The sequence below is a fragment of the Microcaecilia unicolor genome, chromosome 3 (genome assembly GCF_901765095.1).
Source record: "Microcaecilia unicolor chromosome 3, aMicUni1.1, whole genome shotgun sequence".
In the NCBI taxonomy this organism is placed as follows: domain Eukaryota; kingdom Metazoa; phylum Chordata; class Amphibia; order Gymnophiona; family Siphonopidae; genus Microcaecilia; species Microcaecilia unicolor.
In genome coordinates this window covers 147948331-147968219 of record NC_044033.1, presented here as the reverse complement: position 1 = coordinate 147968219, position 19889 = coordinate 147948331, and the positions used below count along the sequence as shown (strand labels likewise).

At 47.3% G+C, this 19889-nt stretch overlaps 1 protein-coding gene across 4 annotated transcripts in view; it reads right to left on the bottom strand.

The window, feature by feature from the left end:
* The window catches only part of CCDC88A (coiled-coil domain containing 88A), a 552486-nt gene that overhangs the window by 138355 nt on the left and 394242 nt on the right, over positions 1 to 19889 (bottom strand). The window lies entirely within an intron of this gene.

The window sequence follows — 19889 nt, the reverse complement described above, 5'->3', positions numbered from 1 at the left end:
TTCTTGATGAAATCAAGGACAGCTTCATGGAACAGCTAGTTCAGGAGCCGACAAGAGAAGGAAAAATACTAGACTTAGTCCTTAGTGGTGCTCATGATCTAGTGCAGGGGGTAACGATACGAGGGCCGCTTGATAACAGTGATCATAATATGATCGGTTTTGATATTGGCATTGAAGGAAGTGAAACTAGGAAATCAAGTACGCTAGCGTTTAACTATAGAAAAGGTGATTACGACAAAATGAGAAAAATGGTGAAAAAAAGACTGAAAGGAGCAGCTCGCAGAGTAAAAAACTTGCATCAGGCGTGGATGCTGTTTAAAAACACCATCCTGGAGGTTCAGGACAAATATATTCCACGTATTAGAAAAAAGGGAAAAAAGACTAAACGTCAGCCGGCGTGGCTAAACAGTAAGATAAAGGAAATCATTAGAGCCAAAAAACAATCCTTCAGAAAGTGGAGAAGAGAACCAACTGAAAGTAACAGGATAGATCATAAGGAATGCCAAGCCAAATGCAAAGCGGAGATAAGGAGGGCAAAAAAGGACTTTGAGAAGAAATTAGCGTTGGAAGCAAAAATACATAGTAAAAATTTTTTTTAGATACATTAAAAGCAGGAAACCGGCCAAAGAGTCGGTTGGGCCGCTGGACGAAAATGGTGTTAAAGGGGCGATCAAGGAGGACAAAGCCGTAGCGGAGAAATTAAATGAATTCTTTGCTTCGGTCTTCACCGAGGAGGATTTGGGGGGGACACCGGTGCCGGAAAGAATATTTGAAGCGGGGGAGTCGGAGAAACTAAACAAATTCTCTGTAACCTTGGAGGATGTAATGGGTCAGTTCAGCAAGCTGAAGAGTAGTAAATCACCGGGACCTGATGGTATTCATCCCAGAGTATTAATAGAACTAAAAAATGAACTTGCGGAGCTACTGTTAGAAATATGCAATCTGTCCCTAAAATCGAGTGTAGTACCGGAAGACTGGAGGGTAGCCAATGTTACTCCGATTTTTAAGAAGGGTTCCAGAGGAGATCCGGGAAATTATAGACCGGTGAGTCTGACGTCGGTGCCGGGCAAGATGGTGGAGGCTATTATTAAGAATAAAATTGCAGAGCATATACAAAAACATGGACTGATGAGACAAAGTCAGCACGGATTTAGTGAAGGGAAGTCTTGCCTCACCAATCTAATGCATTTTTTTGAGGGGGTAAGCAAACATGTGGACAATGGGGAGCCGGTTGATATTGTATATCTGGATTTTCAGAAGGCGTTTGACAAAGTGCCGCACGAAAGACTCCTGAAGAAATTGCAGAGTCATGGAATCGGAGGTAGGGTATTATTATGGATTAAGAACTGGTTGAAAGATAGGAAGCAGAGAGTAGGATTGCGTGGCCAGTATTCTCAGTGGAGGAGGGTAGTTAGTGGGGTCCCGCAGGGGTCTGTGCTGGGTCCGTTGCTTTTTAATGTATTTATAAATGACCTAGAGATGGGAATAACTAGTGAGGTAATTAAATTCGCCGATGACACAAAATTATTCAGGGTCGTCAAGTCGCAGGAGGAATGTGAACGATTACAGGAGGACCTTGCGAGACTGGGAGAATGGGCGTGCAAGTGGCAGATGAAGTTCAATGTTGACAAGTGCAAAGTGATGCATGTGGGTAAGAGGAACCCGAATTATAGCTACGTCTTGCAAGGTTCCGCGTTAGGAGTTACGGATCAAGAAAGGGATCTGGGTGTCGTCGTCGATGATACGCTGAAACCTTCTGCTCAGTGTGCTGCTGCGGCTAGGAAAGCGAATAGAATGTTGGGTGTTATTAGGAAGGGTATGGAGTCCAGGTGTGCGGATGTTATAATGCCGTTGTATCGCTCCATGGTGCGACCGCACCTGGAGTATTGTGTTCAGTACTGGTCTCCGTATCTCAAAAAAGATATAGTAGAATTGGAAAAGGTACAGCGAAGGGCGACGAAAATGATAGTGGGGATGGGACAACTTTCCTATGAAGAGAGGCTGAGAAGGCTAGGGCTTTTCAGCTTGGAGAAGAGACGGCTGAGGGGAGATATGATAGAAGTGTATAAAATAATGAGTGGAATGGATCGGGTGGATGTGAAGCGACTGTTCACGCTATCCAAAAATACTAGGACTAGAGGGCATGAGTTGAAGCTACAGTGTGGTAAATTTAAAACGATTCGGAGAAAATTTTTCTTCATCCAACGTGTAATTAGACTCTGGAATTCGTTGCCGGAGAACGTGGTACGGGCGGTTAGCTTGACGGAGTTTAAAAAGGGGTTAGATAGATTCCTAAAGGACAAGTCCATAGACCGCTATTAAATGGACTTGGAAAAATTCCGCATTTTTAGGTATAACTTGTCTGGAATGTTTTTACGTTTGGGGAGCGTGCCAGGTGCCCTTGACCTGGATTGGCCACTGTCGGTGACAGGATGCTGGGCTAGATGGACCTTTGGTCTTTCCCAGTATGGCACTACTTATGTACTTATGTACTTATGTAATATTTTCAATGATGTCTGTTTATATGCGCTATGGCTGGTATAAGGGGTGTGGCAAATGTGGGTGGAGTCATATGTGGTGACTCCGCCCACAATGAGTACCGGCACCTTTTTTTCTACAAAAAAAGCACTGGATATACATGTGTAAATGCCAGTACTTCTCCCATGATAATTACTAATAAGACTTCTAAAATAATCCCTTAAATCTACTCATAGTCTTCAACATTGTTTTTTTTTTGTTGGTTAACTCATAAGTTTATCATATTTTTCTTATTTGCAATTTTGTTTACACTGTTATTTAAATGTGAAATTTTTAGATTAAATATCCTATTCTTTCAGTAAGTAGCACAGTTTTCCATGACAACTGATACTTATTCTATATGTACACACAGTACGGTGAGCCCTTGGGCCGTAGCTGGACCCTGATTGCAGTAGACATGTCCCCTGGGCTGATACAAGGCAAGGTAATTCCAGGTAAGAAACAAGGCAGGACTGGGCAGGGCATGGCAAGACTAGACAAGGCTAGAAGTAGACAAGACTACGCAAGGCAAAGAAACCGGATCCAGATGAGGCAAAGCAGCGGGGCTAGAACTGGAACCCAGACAGGAGACAAGGAACTAAGCTAAGACTGGGTCCAGACAGGCAAGACGAGGGCAAGAATTGGATCCATATGGACTGGACAAGATGAGCAAGACAGACAAGACTAGGATTAGACACCGAAGGCAAAGCAAGGCAAAAAGGAAAGTAAGGTCTAGGCAAGACAGGACATGTCGGGGCAGGAAGAAGCAGCCAAGGCAAGGCAGGTTTGGCCAGGTCCAAGGCACGGCAAAGTCTGGAGGCAGGACAGGGCCAGAGCTTGGCAGGAATCCGGAGACAAGGCAGGGCCGGAGCTCGGCAGGAACCTGTAGACAAGGCAGGGCCGGAGCTAGGCAGGAACCCGTAGACAAGGTAGGGCCGGAGCTAGGCAGGAACCCGTAGACAAGGTAGGGCTGGAGCTTGGCGGAAACCCGTAGACAAGGTAGGGCCAGAGCTTGGCGGAAACCCGTAGACAAGGTAGGGCCAGAGCTTGGCAGGAACCCGGAGACAACACAGGGCCAGAGTTCAGCAGGACCCCGTAGAAAAGGCAGGGCTGGAGCTCGGCAGGCACTAACAGGGCTGCTGCGATGGAAAAAAAAATAATAGTGGTAAAGTACACTCTTGTAATGTGACACAATGGCATATTTCCTCTATCTATCTATCTATCTATCTATCTATCTATCTATCTATCTATGACTTATTTATTTCCTTTCTGAAGAAATTGATTCAAGAATAAGTGGAACATAGAGAGTAAAGATATTCAGATAATAGTGCACACTATCTATCTATTTATTTATTTGATTTATTTTTGACATTTATACCACACATTATCGAGTTCAATGTGGCTAACAGTAAATAGACATAGTAACATAGTAACATAGTAGATGACGGCAGAAAAAGACCTGCACGGTCCATCCAGTCTGCCCAACGAGAAACCTATAAGTGTATACCTTACCTTGAATTTGTACCTGTCCCCTTCAGGGCACAGACCATACAAGTCTGCCCAGCCCAACCACCAGTCCCGCCTCCCATCAGCGGCTCTGGTACAGACCGTATAAGTCTGCCCTCCCCTATCCTCGCCTCCCAACCACCTCCCCCTCTTCCCCCCAACTGCTCTGCCACCCAATTTCAGCTAAGCTACTGAGGATCCATTCCTTCTGCACAGTATTCCTCTATGCATATCCCATGCATGTTTGAACTCCGTTACCGTTTTCATCTCCACCACCTCCCGCGGGAGGGCATTCCAAGCGTCCACCACCCTCTCTGTGAAGAAATACTTCCTGACATCTTTTCTGAGTCTGCCCCCCTTCAATCTCATTTCATGTCCTCTCGTTCTACCGCCTTCCCATCTCCGGACAACAGACAAGGTTTACAAAGCCATAAACAAAATATCAAATCTGTCGAGCAGGGACTGTCTCTTCATGTTCAAGTGTACAGCGCTGCATACGTCTAGTAGCGCTTTAGAAATGATAAGTAGTAGTAGTAGTAGTAGACCGTTGATGGCCAGTTGCAACCTAAGATACTCCATTAATGGATAGAAACCTCTCAAACAGGAGAGTTTTCAGTCTTTTACGAAATACCAAGTATTATGGTGTGGAGGGGCATAATCGAATGGCACCAAGGCAAGGCAGGTTTGGCCAGGTCCAAGGCACGGCAAAGTCTGGAGGCAGGACAGGGCCAGAGCTTGGCAGGAATCCAGAGACATGACAGGAATCCGGAGACAAGGCAGGGCTGGAGCTAGGCAGGAACCCGTAGACAAGGTAGGGCTGGAGCTTGGCGGAATCCCGTAAACAAGGTAGGGCCAGAGCTTGGCAGGAACCCGGAGACAACACAGGGCCAGAGTTCAGCAGGACCCCATAGAAAAGGCAGGGCTGGAGCTCGGCAGGAACCCGGAGACAAGGCAGGAACCCGGAGTCAAGGCAGGGCTGGAGGGAGCCTGGCAGGAACATGAAAAAAAGGCAGGACTGGAGCCTAGCAGGAACCCGGAGACAAGGAAGGACTGGAGCTCAGCAGGAACTCAGAGACATGACAGGACTTGAGCCTGGCAGGAACTCGGAGACAAGGCAGGGCTGGAGCCTGGCAGGAACTCAGAGACATGACAGGACTTGAGCCTGGCAGGAACGGAGCCTGGCAGGAACTCGGAGACAAGGCAGGGCTGGAGCCTGGCAGGAACGTGGAGACAAGGCTGGGCTGGAAGCTGGCAGGAACGTGGAGACAAGGCAGGGCTGGAGGCTGGCAGGAACTTGGAGACAAGGCAGGGCTGGAGGCTGGCAAGAACTCGGAGACAAGGCAGGGCAGGAGCCTGGCAGGAACTCGGAGACAAGGCAGGGCAGGAGCCTGGCAGGAACTCGGAGAAAAGGCAGGATGGAAAGCAAGGCAAAGATGGGTTCGAGGCAAGGCAAGGTCTGCAGACAAGGCAGGAACGTGGAGTCAAGGCAAGGCTCGGCTGGAACATAAAAGTACGGCAGGATCTGGGAAGAAAGGCAGGATCTGGGAAGAATGGCAGGAACTAACTCGAGACACAAGGAAACCTCGCTGGAAGGCGTCCGAAGAGTACTGGAGGCTTCTCTAAATACTGCAGGGCAGGAAGTCGCATCCCCGTGCTGTCACAAAGGATAAATAGCGATACTTTGGCATGCGCATGCCATGGGAGGGCCAAACCTGGAAGTGCCCCAACAACCATACCAGATGCTGACACCAAGGAGAAGGCCGCCGCCCAGAGGAATGCCACTACAGAGTCAGCGCAAGACCGACCCAGATGCCCCCAAGATGACACAAGTCGAGGTGCGAGTCACAGCAGGAGCCATGACAATGTGATCTTGAAAGCTCATGTACAGCATCTCTGGATAATTCTTGAGCTGATTCAAGGGTCTCATACCCTGCATAGAATCCACTTTTTCCAGAATCGATATGCCTAATAGAATACCGCTTTACCTCAAATAGATACAAAAATGGCAGATAGGTTCTTAACAGCCCAAATGATACATATATTACTGATACAATATATAACAGAGCTTGTCCCATCATAGGCTTTCCTCTCACACACAAGTATCCTCTGTGTTTATCGCAAGCTTTATTGAATGCTATTACTGTTTTCACTTCCATGACAAGGCTATTATTCACCAACTTTTGTGCTCCATGCTCTGATTCCTTGGCTCGGTTACAATAATGTTGTTTATATGAGTACTACTCAATCTAAGTTGTTAAGGCTTCAGTCTCTTCAGAATACAGCTGTTCTCTTATGTTGTGTGCATAGATCTGATCACATTACACCATCAGCACTTGCTCCCCATTCAATTTAGAAGTAAATTCAAGATCCTGGTTGTTATACAAAAAGCATTATGGTAACCCATTATCTTGCTTCTTTGACCATTTCATATTTACCTCTGCGTTACTCAGATCATCTTAGAATCACCGTTTGTGGGTGCCATCACACAAACATCTGGAATCTACTAGGCTCCAGCTCTTCCCTTCCCTTCTTTCTTCATGCAAAATTATCCCAAGAGAAATTCAGGATTGCCTTGAAGATGTACGTTTTCAAGTTGGCTTTTTAGGGATTAGGGCCTCGTGACCTCGTGACTGAAGGTGATGTCACTTGCAAGCATTCCTGATTTAATTTTTATTTTGTTTATCCTCTTGGCATTGTATTTATCTGTCCGGAACGGTGACTTCGACCTGCTCTAAATGTGGGCTACTCCCCATTCTTTTTACCATGCGTTTTGGTCTTGTCCTGCGGTGCGAGCCTTTTGGCTGCAGGTGAGAAGCTTTCTGAGTAGGTCATTGGGGCAGATAATTCGAGGGGCGGAGGGGTAGTTTCTGCTGGACCAGCCCTGGGCCTTCGTGCCCTTAGATCTCCCATTGCGCTTGTTCTGTCAAGCGCGGAAATGTGTCCTTCAATACTGGACTTTGGCTGAGTCTCCTGCTTATTGGCACTGGCGAAACCAAGTACATCTTCTGGCGGCCTGGGAGGCTAGGGAGGTGAGAACTTAAGTAGGGAAAGGAAAGCAAAAGAGGGGAAAGGAAAAGGGAAAAAAGGGAAAGAAATGTCCGAAATCAGGTCGACTCGCCGAATCTCGGTAAGGCAGGCAAAGAGGATAGTGAGCCAAGAGGATGACAACAGAAGCCCCACTGCATCAACGATCCTAGTACACACCATGGCCTGCAGGGCCGCTCTCCTTAATCCCCAGACGCCGAAACCGCAGCAGTGATCAGTTGGTGAGAAGGGGATTGCTGGCAGGAAACAGCTGTCCGGCGTCGAGACGGGACTCCTCCTCCGAAACAGGAAGACAGCCAAGGAGGGGAAGCAGCGCCGGAAAATACTCCCAGGCTCCGGTAGAGATCAGCCGCGATGAGGAAACTATCAGCCAGCCACAAAGGAAAACGGTGACGAAGATGGACATCGCAGGGAAGGCCCACTGCACAGGGACACCAAAGGCCACAGAGACTCGATCACTGCACTTCATCCTAGGCTGCAGGGGCGAACACCGAGGACCATCCATAGGTTCTGACGGTTCTGCAGGGAGCCAACAAAACAGAGCCAGCGACCCCAGCAAGGGCTGCAATGGAGAAGTAGAGGCCGAAAAGCCGCCGATAGCAGCCAGGTGGGCCAAGACTCCGCGCAGCCAAGCGCCGCCTCAACAAACAGGATGGGTCGGGCCGTAGCCTGGCAACGGTTGGGCCACAGGGAAACAGACCACGGAGATGGTGGTAAGTGCAATGTCTGCGGTCCGTCGAAGACAGAAACTACCCACTAGGTTTCTTGATGCTACACAGGGCAGGACTGGTCAGGTTGACATTCTGTGTCCGATAGAGGCCACATTGGAAACATAAAAACATTGCTGTACCGGGTCAGACCAAAGAGTCCATCTAGCCTAGTATCCTGTTTCTAATAGTGACCAGTCCAGGTCACAAGTACCTGGCAGAATCCCAAAAGGTAGCAAGATTCCATGCTACTTAACCTAGGGGAAAAACAGGGCCAACGCAACCCGGTGAGCATGGTAGGGAGCACTGACCTTTAGAGGGAGGGCACCCAACAGCCATGCTGACCTGTTGCACCACCTGTTTCACCCTTTCCCAGCTCCTGCTGAAACCGGCACCCCACCGAGGTCAGGTGTTGTATTTCTTTCTCGATTACACACTTTCCCCCTTCTCTCCCTCCAGGAATTCTCTAAATTTTATCCTGAGTCGCTGGCAGCCTCTGCAATGTAATTAGGCTGCCTCAGGCTTTCCCTCAGCCAAATCCCGCCCTTCTCTGATACAATTCCCTGTTTCCTCGAGGGCAGATCACACCTGTTGAGAAGGCCCGAGACAGCCTAATTATATCGTAGAGGTTGCCGGCAATTCAGGGTATATGATTTTTAAATGCAGGGTAGGGAAGAATAAGGGGGCTGACTAATGGGAGGGCTTACCCTCAGCCACATCCCGCCCTTCTCTGATACAATTTCCTGCTTCCTCGAGGGCAGATCACAGCTGTGGGAAGGCCCAAAGCAGCCTAATTACATCGCAGAGGTTGCTGGAAGAGAGGGCTGTGAGCAAGTAAGTAACAGCATCAACTCCTGTGGGTATGAGTGGGGGTGGAAGAGATTAATTGTGGGGATGGGTGGGGATGGATTGGATCTTTGCTGGTACAGTGGTATAGGTTAGATTCCATGGGGATGGGCGGGGGATGAGTGAAATTTCAGTCCCCATGCAACTAATATGAAGATTTCTGGAATCAAACGGATTGCAGGACCAAGGCAGCATGGTTTTACTAGAGGAAGGTCTTGTCCTAATCTGATTAACTTCTTTGACTGGGTGACCAAACAGTTGGATTTAGAGGGAGCACTAGATGTGGTGCTCTTAGATGTTAGTAAAACCTTTGACATGGTTCTGCATAGGTGACATGATAAGTAAACTTAAGTGCCCTCTATCTGGACTGATAAGTCACTAACTGGGTGTGAATGTGATCAACAAACAGGCATGGAAACCTCACAGGCAGAGTTCAGTTTAAAGTCAGAAGAAAATTTTATTGGTGGAAAATAACTAAAGCAAGACAGTCTGTTCTTCTCACAGGCTCACTTTCTCCTTGGCAACAATCATCATTACTCCCTTCTCTCTTAACACTTCTAGCTGTTTCAATATAGTTCCAGCTATTCATAAATCCAGGCCTGGCTCCAACTAGGACCTGGGTCTTCACAGTAAATAAAGACATGCTTTTACCTTTAGCAGTCTTCAGTTCCTCTTTCATGCACCCCCTGGGCTTCTACAGGGTACAAACCTCTGAACTAGGGGCCACTATCCACTTACATGGGAATCTCTCCTACAGGTACTGCAGCCCCTTCACAATTTAGGGAGGGTTCCTTGCAGATCTCTGCTCTTGGGAGCTCTCTTTCCTGAAAACTTCAGTATTGGAGTATTGGAGGCCTCACTCTTGCAGACCTCTTGCCTTGGGGTCTCTCTCTCTCTCCTGACAACCTGTGTATTGGGGCCTCACTCCTGGAGACCGCTTGCCTTGAGGTCTCTCTCTCTCCTGACAACCTCTGTATTGGGGTCTCACTCCTGGAGACCGCTTGCCTTGGGGCCTCTCTCTCTAGGGCATTTAACCAACTCCTGGACTGAGCCCCACCCCTCTGACAGCCTCTGATATGGCAGGTTTAGCATCACCTGCCGTAAGATGAAAAACCTGCAACATCAGTGAAGGAGAGTTCATAGGGACATCTGCTGTTATACCGCTCACTCCCTCACATAACCCTTCCCCTTAGCTCAACCATACCAGGTTAAGCGCTTGTCACTACCTTGGCCACCTTGCTTAAGGGTCAAGAGCTATCACTCACTAGGGCACCCAGGGCTCCCACCATCACCAGGAATCTCTAAGACTTCCCCAGGGCCACAACCACACAACTATCCCAGGCCAAGGTAAACACAGCAACCATTGGGCCCTGTCACACCAATGGCCATAAACTGTTCAAAACCCCTTCACAAGGATATTCAGTCTAGTAGAAAATAGTTGAACTGGAACTCCATCCGTAGGCTGCACACCAATCCTCCTATCCAGCGGGCACCAGCAGTCTTCATCTTGGAACCAGTTATCTCCAGAAGACAGCATTTTCTCCAACATAGGCACCTACCCTCTCCATTCCAACACTGGATCAGTTTTCATCACATGAGCTTTTCTCCTCTGCAATAGGCTGACACTCTTTCCTCTGGGGTCTCCGACAACACCACAACCAGGTCCTCAGAAGCAACCAGGCTTAACTCTGGGATTCCCTGGGATTTCCTGATACATCCACAATTGGGATCCTCTTGGACAGCCCCGCTTCCCTTTGAGGCATCTCTATCTGGACATCTTCCATATCCATGGCACTCTACTAATGGCTTTAGGCTTCCTCCTTTGAGTGACCTTTCTACATGCTGGGCCTCCCTTACACTGTCCATATTAACAAGGCAAAGGCCTTGCTGGGTAAACTAACTTTTGCCTGTGATTTTACTGTCCCCCCTGAAGCAGGGACTGTACTGATAGCTCCCTCTGTAGGTCTGGCAGATAGGGTCCCATCTCCTCATCCTTGTACCTCATTCCTTCTCCAGTACCTTCTTTCAGGCTACTTGCTCCTCCATGGGAAGCTTTATGTTCCTCCAGCCAGGAATTATTTCCATAGTCCCTAGACATGGACTCCTTCTCATCTTTGCCCAGTGTACATGCACCCTGATTCCTAGGTGCAGGGTAAAACAGAACCACAAAACACAGTGAGTAGCCACTCCTTGAGAATTTCACTGTGGTGTTCTTCACTACCCTCTCATTGGTGGCACTGTATTCTTTTATCAAATTCTTCCACAACTCTGTGGTGTTGGAAAAGCCACACTCCTTGGTATTTACCAGGCTTTTCCCCTCACAGCTTTCAGCCCTATGAGGGCATCCTTAAGCTGCTTCTCTAAAGCTAGGGTTCGTTCCTTCGTGGAACCACTAAGCCAGCTAGCCAATTTCTCGCTCTTTCTCCGAGCATCCTTCAGTTGGTTCTTCAGTGTGTGTTTATATTTCACCAAAGTAGTTTCTGCTGGAGGCTCTTTCCTGAGGTAAGCAGCTAGATTCACCAACTCCTTTATAGCATCTTTCCTAGATAATTCTAACTGGGTCAGTGGTGTCTCTATTCTGCCATCAGGCCTTGCTTTACACATCTCTGTCCAGCTCTGACAATTTCTCCTGGTGCTCCTACATCACAACAAACTTAGTTTTGAACTGATAATGTATCTGCAATTTTCTGCAACAACACGTAATTCTCTTCCAATAGCCAATACACTCTTGCTGTATTTTTGCCTCTCTCTTAACCATCTCCACCTCCCAGAGGTACATCTCTTGAGCTTGCTGTTGAAATTCAGCTTCTTGCCTTCTAGCACTCTGACCATTGCTTGCTCTTCCTGATTTTCCTGCAGGAGACTAGACATCTGTCCATGCAGCTTATGATACTCTTCTGCTGGCACTGCTCTGGCTAGTTCTTGTTGCATTTGTGCTATTTATGCTTGAGTAGCTTGGGTCTGATAGACCTGTTTCTGGTCTGTCAGATGGCAGATCTCAGATTGGAGCTCCTTAGCCTGGGTCCTGATGTTGGGCCACTCCTTTTCTGCTGCCTCCAGACACTTGGCTTGTTCCTTTGCTTCTCAGATCCAAGCGCTTCTCATCTGCTCAGCTGGGATGCTCTGCTTCAGCAAACCCTGCAGTTCTTGAAGTGTGTGATTCACTTCTGCCTTCTCCTCAGACAACTTTATTAACAAAGTTGCGCCCTTCCATTCCTCCTGAAGGGTTTCATGGGATGATTTTAGCAGAGTTACTTGTTCAGAGACTTTGGTCAACTCTTCTTTCTGGCACTTTAGTCTTTGAGCCAACTCCATCTCTCTCTCTCACACACTTTATTTTCTCCTCAGTGAGCGCCTGGTAGATACTCGTGACCTGTTCCTTTTTCATCTGCAGCTCTTCTATGAAGAGGTTCTGCTGCTTGAGCTAATCACGTGACTGACTTAAGCGTTGCCAAATAACTCTCCTGTTGCACCTCTGCAATCTTTGCATGCTCTCTTGCCTCCTGTAACTCATGGATTAGGTCATCTGCCTGCCTCTGCAGCCTCTCCATGAAGATCCCATCAGGGTCATCTGCACTCTCACACAAGTGACCTCTGTTGTCATGTTCTCCAGGCTCTTTTCCAGAGCTGTGACCGCCTGTTCTTTTTGTGCAAGGGCCTCCTGTAATCCCTTCTATTCTGCTTCCACAGCAGCATGGAGGAACGGCAGTTTCTCCACATATTCACCAGTTTGCTAGATAAGAGCGTCCATCAGCTTTCCTTTCTCTCTTGTCAGACTCTCTTTTGGCTCTCAACTGAGCACTTAACCAGACATTCTAAGGCTTAACTAGTCTCTCACCTGGTCCAGTTGCTCCTCCAAGTGGACCAGCAAGATTTCCCAGGACTGTAGCTCTTCTAGCTGGGATTGTAGACACGCCTCTGCAGGATCAAAGCTTCAACATGGACCTTGCCTAGGGTCCTGCACTTTTTCCATCTGCAGTTGAAGAGCTTCCTTCTTTTCTTGCAGTCTCTGGTATTTCTATTGTGCCTCACCCAACTCCCTGGTGAGATCTTTATTGGAGAGATGGGCTCCGTCTAACTGTGCTTGAAACTCTCTATGCATTATATCCTTGCCAGAGGATTCCTGCTTCTGAACCTCTCTGATTCTGGGCAGAATAGTGAGCAGATTTTTCCCTGGGGTTCTCTTAGCTACAACCTTAGTCTTGGTTAAAACCACAGTGTAACTTACTGATTTCCAAATAGCAATCCATACTCAAAGGAAATTGCATGCAGATTAGATGCCATGGAAATTCTGCTAGCAGCTTGATAGAGAAAGTACCTAGCACATTCGCAGAACAATTTTTCGGTAACCCTCCATGTTCTGCATATGCACAGGAAAAAAGGGGGCCATTTTTCTTTTGTTAACATTTATTTGTATGCAGAAATGTACTAACAGGACAACTACACTATAGCTATCCAAAGCACCATTCCCATGGAACAGATCTCTTGTGTAACTATGCATTTCTCCTAGATACTGCAGAGAACAACCATGCTCTTCCATCCCGACTGTCCAGCTCTGGACACAGGAAACCTTGGGTGACCCCTGAAACTCTGACAGCGCTGCATGCCCAGAGAGGGGGAAAGAGTTTGAACTGCCAAGCGTTGGGCTCGTACTAGCCACACCCTCCCTCTCTGTGCCGGACACTGAGGACCACGTTTGCTGCACTCCTTCACCTCGGTCCCGGTCAGGGCAGAGGTGGTGACTGGGAAGAGCTGACGTCAGGGTGGAAGGAGGGAGCCATGTGTTCTGGGTCAGCCTGAGCATGCAATGTCAACTCAGAAACCCCCGATGAGCTGCTGCCAGGAGATCGAAGAAGCTTTCCACCAGCTTTGTTCCCAGAGTAGAGACATAATTCCACTTGCCCAGAAAGTCATTGACAAAGATGCCTGCCATAGCACAAGAGGAGCAACTTGATTCAAAGCATGAAAAAGGGAATCCAGCTGCGGAAGCTGCTCAAGATAAGTGGGGAGCAGCCAGGAATGACCCTTGATCCCTCACCCACAAACTGAGGCAGCCCTGCGGGACTACTCTGATCTTTCACCAGAGCTGTGGATGCAGTGTGACACGTCACAAAACCCTCATGCATCGACAGCTCAAGACCTGCTGGAAAATTTTGCAAGCTCCAGGAAGGTGCTCCTTTCTGTGCATCACTGGGAAAATGCTTGTGCATTGCTTGACATTCTCATTTAAATACTAATGAGCTCATTGTAATACATTTGCTTTGGCTGGTCAGTAGCTGCTTCAGCAAACAGATAAAGCTACTACTACTACTTAACATTTCTAGAGCGCTACTAGGGTTACGCAGCGCTGTACAATTTAACAAAGAGAGACAGTCCCTGCTCAAAGAGCTTACAATCTAATAGACAAGTGAACGGTCGGTCCGATAGGGGCAGTCAAATTGGGGCAGTCTGGATTCACCGAACGGTAAGGGTTAGGTGCCGAACGCAGCATTGAAGAGGTGGGCTTTAAGCAAAGACTTGAAGACGGGCAGGGAGGGGGTTTGGCGTAAGGGTTCAGGAAGGTTGTTCCAAGCATAGGGTGAGGCGAGGCAGAATGAGCGGAGCCTGGAGTTGGCGGTGGTGGAGAAGGGTACTGAGAGGAGGGATTTATCCTGTGAACGGAGGTTTCGGGCGGGAACGTAAGGGGAGATGAGGGTAGAAAGATAGTGAGGAGCAGCAGACTGAGTGCATTTGTAGGTAAGAAGGAGAAGCTGGAATTGAATGCGGTATCTGATCGGAAGCCAGTGAAGTGACCTGAGGAGAGGGGTGATATGAGTATATCGGTTCTGGCGGAATATGAGACGTGCAGCAGAGTTCTGAACAGACTGAAGGGGGGCTAGATGGCTAAGTGGGAGGCCGGTGAGGAGTAAGTTGCAGTAGTCAAGGCGAGAGGTAATGAGAGCGTGGACGAGAGTTCGGGTGGTGTGTTCAGAGAGGAAAGGGCGAATTTTGCAGATGTTAAAGAGGAAGAAGCGACAGGTCTTGGCTATCTGCTGGATATGCGCAGAGAAGGAGAGAGAGGAGTCAAAGATGACTCCGAGGTTGTGGGCAGATGAGACGGGGAGGATGAGGGTGTTATCAACTGAGATAGAAAGTGGAGGAAGAGGAGAAGTGGGTTTTGGTGGAAAGACGATAAGCTCGGTCTTGGACATGTTCAGTTTCAGGTGGCGGTTGGACATCCAGGCAGCAATGTCGGATAAGCAGGCCGATACCTTTGCCTGGGTCTCCGCGGTGATGTCTGGTGTGGAGAGATACAGTTGGGTGTCATCAGCATAGAGATGATACTGGAAACCATGAGATGAGATCAGGGAGCCCAGGGAAGAGGTGTAGATTGAGAAGAGAAGGGGTCCAAGGACCGATCCCTGGGGAACACCAACAGATAAGGGGATGGGGGTGGAGGAAAATCCATGAGAGTGAACTTTGAAGGTGTGGTGGGAGAGATAGGAGGAGAACCAGGAGAGGACAGAGCCCTGGAACCCAAATGAGGACAGTGTGGCAAGAAGTAAGTCATGATTGACAGTGTCAAAAGCGGCGGATAGATCCAGGAGGATGAGGATGGAGTAGTGGCCTCTGGATTTGGCAAGGAACAGGTCATTACAGATTTTAGAGAGTGCTGTTTCTGTCGAGTGAAGAGGGCGAAAACCGGATTGAAGCGGATCGAGGATGGCATGAGAGGAGAGAAAATCAAGGCAGCGGCTGTGGACTGCGCGCTCTAGTGTCTTGGAGAGGAAGGGTAGGAGGGAGATGGGGCGGTAGTTGGAGGGACAGGTAGGGTCTAGTGATGGTTTTTTGAGGAGTGGCGTGACTACAGCATGCTTGAAGGTGTCGGGGACAGTTGCAGTGGAGAGAGAGAGGTTGAGGATATGACAGATGGAGGGGGTGATAGTAGGAGAGATGGTGTTAAGTAAGTTGGTGGGGATGGGATCAGAGGAACAAGTGGTGCATTTTGAGGAGGAAAGAAGGCGGGCGGTTTCCTCCTCGGAGATATCAGGAAAGGAGGAGAAGGAGGTCCCACTGTGTATTACATGCTAAATAATGTTTTGCTTTAGACCGGCCTCAACCGGTCTAAAGCGAATATTGAAAGCACGGTAAGCTTTGTGCATCTCCCCCTAAGAGTTGGCTCGTCCCAGGAACCAGCTCAACTGTACTCCGTACTCCCCACTCAAGACTGGATTTTTGAATTGCCCCAGTTGCAGCCTTTCCTGGCAGCAGTTCAGCTTTCACAGCTTGGAATCCTGTATTCTCCTGCTCAGCAATCTGCAAGAGTCAGCTCCTTAATAACAGAAGCTATGGTCTGGGCCAGCTTTCCACAGCTGATCCAGCACCAGCAACAATTCTTGGTTTTACTTTCCACAGGAGCTTCCTTGCTCCAGAACCAGTTTCTCTGTCACTCAGATGTTTCCCATTTTGTTAATCATATTTAACTTTCTGTTATTATTCTGTTCTACTAGCTCAGTGGCAACAGTTTGTAGCTTACTCTGAAGCCTCAAATATACACTCTTCCTCTGCCCTTCAATTAAGGAACAATATCAAATTAATCAGAAGTAGAGCTTCTATTTAGAGTAATGCCCGCTGCTATGATATGTGATCAAATAGCCACTACTAATGGAGGAGGAGTCTCAAACTTACACAGCTGATTTCACTTCACCATGCGGTGAGTCTTAGCTTTCGTGTATATTTATAATCATCGACTCGCCTTCCTCCTCCCTGCTATCTAGTGACTTCTATTGTAATCACACTCTAAAGCGGTCTTAACAACATTGATGGCTGCGCTTTACTTATCTGTGTCGACCAGCGTGCCCTCTTTCCCCGACAGGTGCCTGTTTCGCAAGAATGCTTTGTCAAGGGGAGGTCATAGCACCGGACTGTTTCACCTCACTTGTGCAGTCTACACAATAGCCCAAAACACTCTGCAGAACTTTGCTTGGCCCCTCCAGGCTAGCTTTCCTTATGGCTTCACTCCAAGCCAGAGTTTGTTTACTGCTGGCTGCTTGGCAGCACTACAAGTTTAACTTCCCCCCACCACCACCAAAAAAATATCCTGTTTGTCCACTGCTTGCTAACTCTTATTTTCCCTAAGCTTGCTAAGGCAGAGCTGACCTCTTTAGCCTTTTTATCCCCCAGCTGTACTGAGGCCCCAATCTCATGTCTCTTCTGTAGACACACAAAAAATCCCTGAGCTGCCACCATATGTGATAATGTGATCAATGGACAGGCATGGAAGAACATTTTATTGGTGGAAAATAATTAAAGCATGACAGCCTGTTCTTCTCACAGACTTACTTTCTCCTTGACAGCAATCATCATTACTCCCTTCTGTCTTAACACTTCTAGCTGCTCCAATACAGTTCCACCAACACATAAATCTAGGCCTGGCTTCAACTAGGACACTCAGGACCTGGGTCTTCACAGCAAATAAAGGGACTCTTACTTTTTGCAGTCTTCAGTTCCTCTTCCATGCACTCCCTGTGCTTCTACAGGATGCAAACCTCTAAGCTAGGGCCACTCTCCACTTTCCTGGAACTCAGTAGCCCAGCCACACTTTAGGAAGGGTTCCTTTCCTTTGAGCCTCCTTCCAGGAGATATCTGTATTAGGGCCTTGCTCCTGAAGACCTTTTGTGTTAGGGCCCCTCTCTTTCTCTCTCTCTAGAGCATTTAACCAACTCCCGGCCTGAGCCCCACACTTCTCTGATTCAGTCTCCGACATGGCGGTTTTAGTGCCACCTGCCATAAGGTGGCCAACCTCAGTGAGGGAGTGTTCTAGGGACACCTGCTACTATACTACTTATTCCCTCACACTGGGTTAGAACCTAGGTAAGAGAAAGGAGGCAGAGGGTGGTGGAAAATGGAGTTCACTCAGAGGAAAAGGATATTACCAGTGGTGTATCGCAGGGATTGGTCCTTGGCCTGGCTCTCTTTAACAACTTTGTGAATGATATTGTGAAAGGGCTGGCAGGTAAGATTTGCTTCGTTGCGGATAATACAGAACTCTGTAATAGGGTAGACACCCCCTGATGGTGCAAATAGCCTGAGGAGGGATCTAGCTAAATTAGAAGAATGGCCCCGAAATTGGCAACTAATATTTAATGCTAAAAAAATGTAGGGTCATGCACTTGGTACTGCTCTCTTGGGTTTCTGTAGGCCAGTTAGGAGGAAAAGTACTTCTGTGCTTGAAAAAACAACAAGATTTGAGGGTGATCATTTCTGATGATCTTGAGGAGGCCAAACAAGTAGAAGAGGTGACGGCCAAAACCAGAAGGTTGCTTGGATGTATAGGAAGAGGAATGGGTCAGCAGGAAAAAGGAGGTGATAGTACCTTTGTGTAAGTTTTTGGTGAGGCCCCATTTAGAGTATTGTGTGCAGTTCTGGAGACTTCACCTTCAAAAAGATATAACCAGAATGAAGTCGGTTCAGAGGATGGCTACTAAAATGGTCAGAGGTTTTCATCTTAAAGCATATACAGACAGACTCATAGACCTTAATATATATATTTTGGAAGATGAGAGAAGGAAGATATGATTACGACATTTAAATATCAACTAAAAGGAAGCTCTGAAATGAGAGGGCATAAGATGAAGTTTAAGGGGGCTAGACCCCAAAATAATCTAAGGAAATACTTGTTTACAGAAAGGGTGGAAGATGCATGGAACAACTTCTCAGTGGAGGTGGTGGAGACAAGGGCTGTATCTGAATTCAAGAAAGCATGGGGCAGGCATATGGGATTTCTTAAGGGGAGGAAGAGATAGTGGATGATATAGATGGGCATATGACCTTTATCTGCCATCATTTTCTATGTTTCTATAGGCAGCCGTATCTGAACAGTGTCAATTTGCCTCTCATACAATGAAATCCAACAAACAGTGCAGCATGAGAGATCATCTTTGAATCTTAACACAATTGCACCCTAGTGTTTAGAAGTAACAATTAAAAATGTCTTACAATGTATAAAACATACAAGTAAGAATATCACTAGCTACAGAAACCGGCTTATTGAAAGAATACTTTTTCACATTCTATCTCAGGGAGGGAGGGTAGACATAAAGAGAAACATAGAAAAAGGTAGGCAGATAAAGACCATATGGCCTATTCAGTCTGCCCATCTATGCCATCTACTCTCTCTATCACTCCCTTAGAGATCTTATGTACTTGTCTCAAGCTCTCTTGAATTCAGCTGCCATTAGAATGCCATGAAAGGAGAGAGATTCAAGATGGCTGCCGCGCAGGTTGATTGTTGAAACGCTCTCGTGCCTATGAGCGAACAATTTTTGTTTTCTAAATAGAAAATGCCCCATTCTAAAAGAAAAGGAATTGTGAGATTGGTACCTCCACCCACCGCAATTTCTTCACCAGCTCAGACGTCCCTTGAGCGTTTCTTTCCCGGCGCTACCAGACTACAGCGAGGAGCGGATCCCATAGCGGGGAAAACCGGAGGAGCGGAATCCCCGCCGGGAGAGGAAGTCTCCTTATCACCACCGTCCACCTCGCTTATTCCTCCTAGCCCGGCGTCGAGAGCGTCCCTGGCGGGAAACCCCATCGGCTCCGATGATGCGTCGATAGGGGCGACAGTGGAGGACCCAGGCATGCAAACGGCGTTCCAGGGCTCTGTGGGTAGTTTGACTACCACGGAGCAGACCTCGGAGGTAACTCTACAGACCTTGAAGGTGATGTTGGACCAGATTTCCACCACGCTACAGAAAACGTCAGGTGATGTGGTCAATTTAAATACTAAATTTGAAGAATTACAAAGTACTGTAGATTCTGTTAAGAATGATTTATCGATGCAAGTTCAAGCCATAAAGAAAGAAGTTGAAACTTTAACCTCCTTTAAAAATGTGATAATAAAAGACTCTTCAGACATTAGAAATAAAATTGAACAACTTGAAAACTTTAACAGGCGCCTAAACCTCCGATTACTTAATTTTCCAATAATAGCAGGGGAAACTCTAATTAACATTTTTCGGAAATATTTGATGGAAGTTCTGAATATTCATTTAGAGGCTATACCTCCGCTAAACAAGATTTATTATATTCCTGTTAGAAATGAGGGTCAAGGTCCTGCTAAAGACAATTTTGATTTGCAAAATATTTCTGATATCTTAGAACAATCCTCGGAAATAATAGTGAACAGGGCTACAGTCATTGTATCTTTCGTCTTTGAGCAAGATTACAACACAATCTTAAGACTTTATTTTAAAAACCTTAAGTCCCAATTCTATGGTGCTAAGGTTT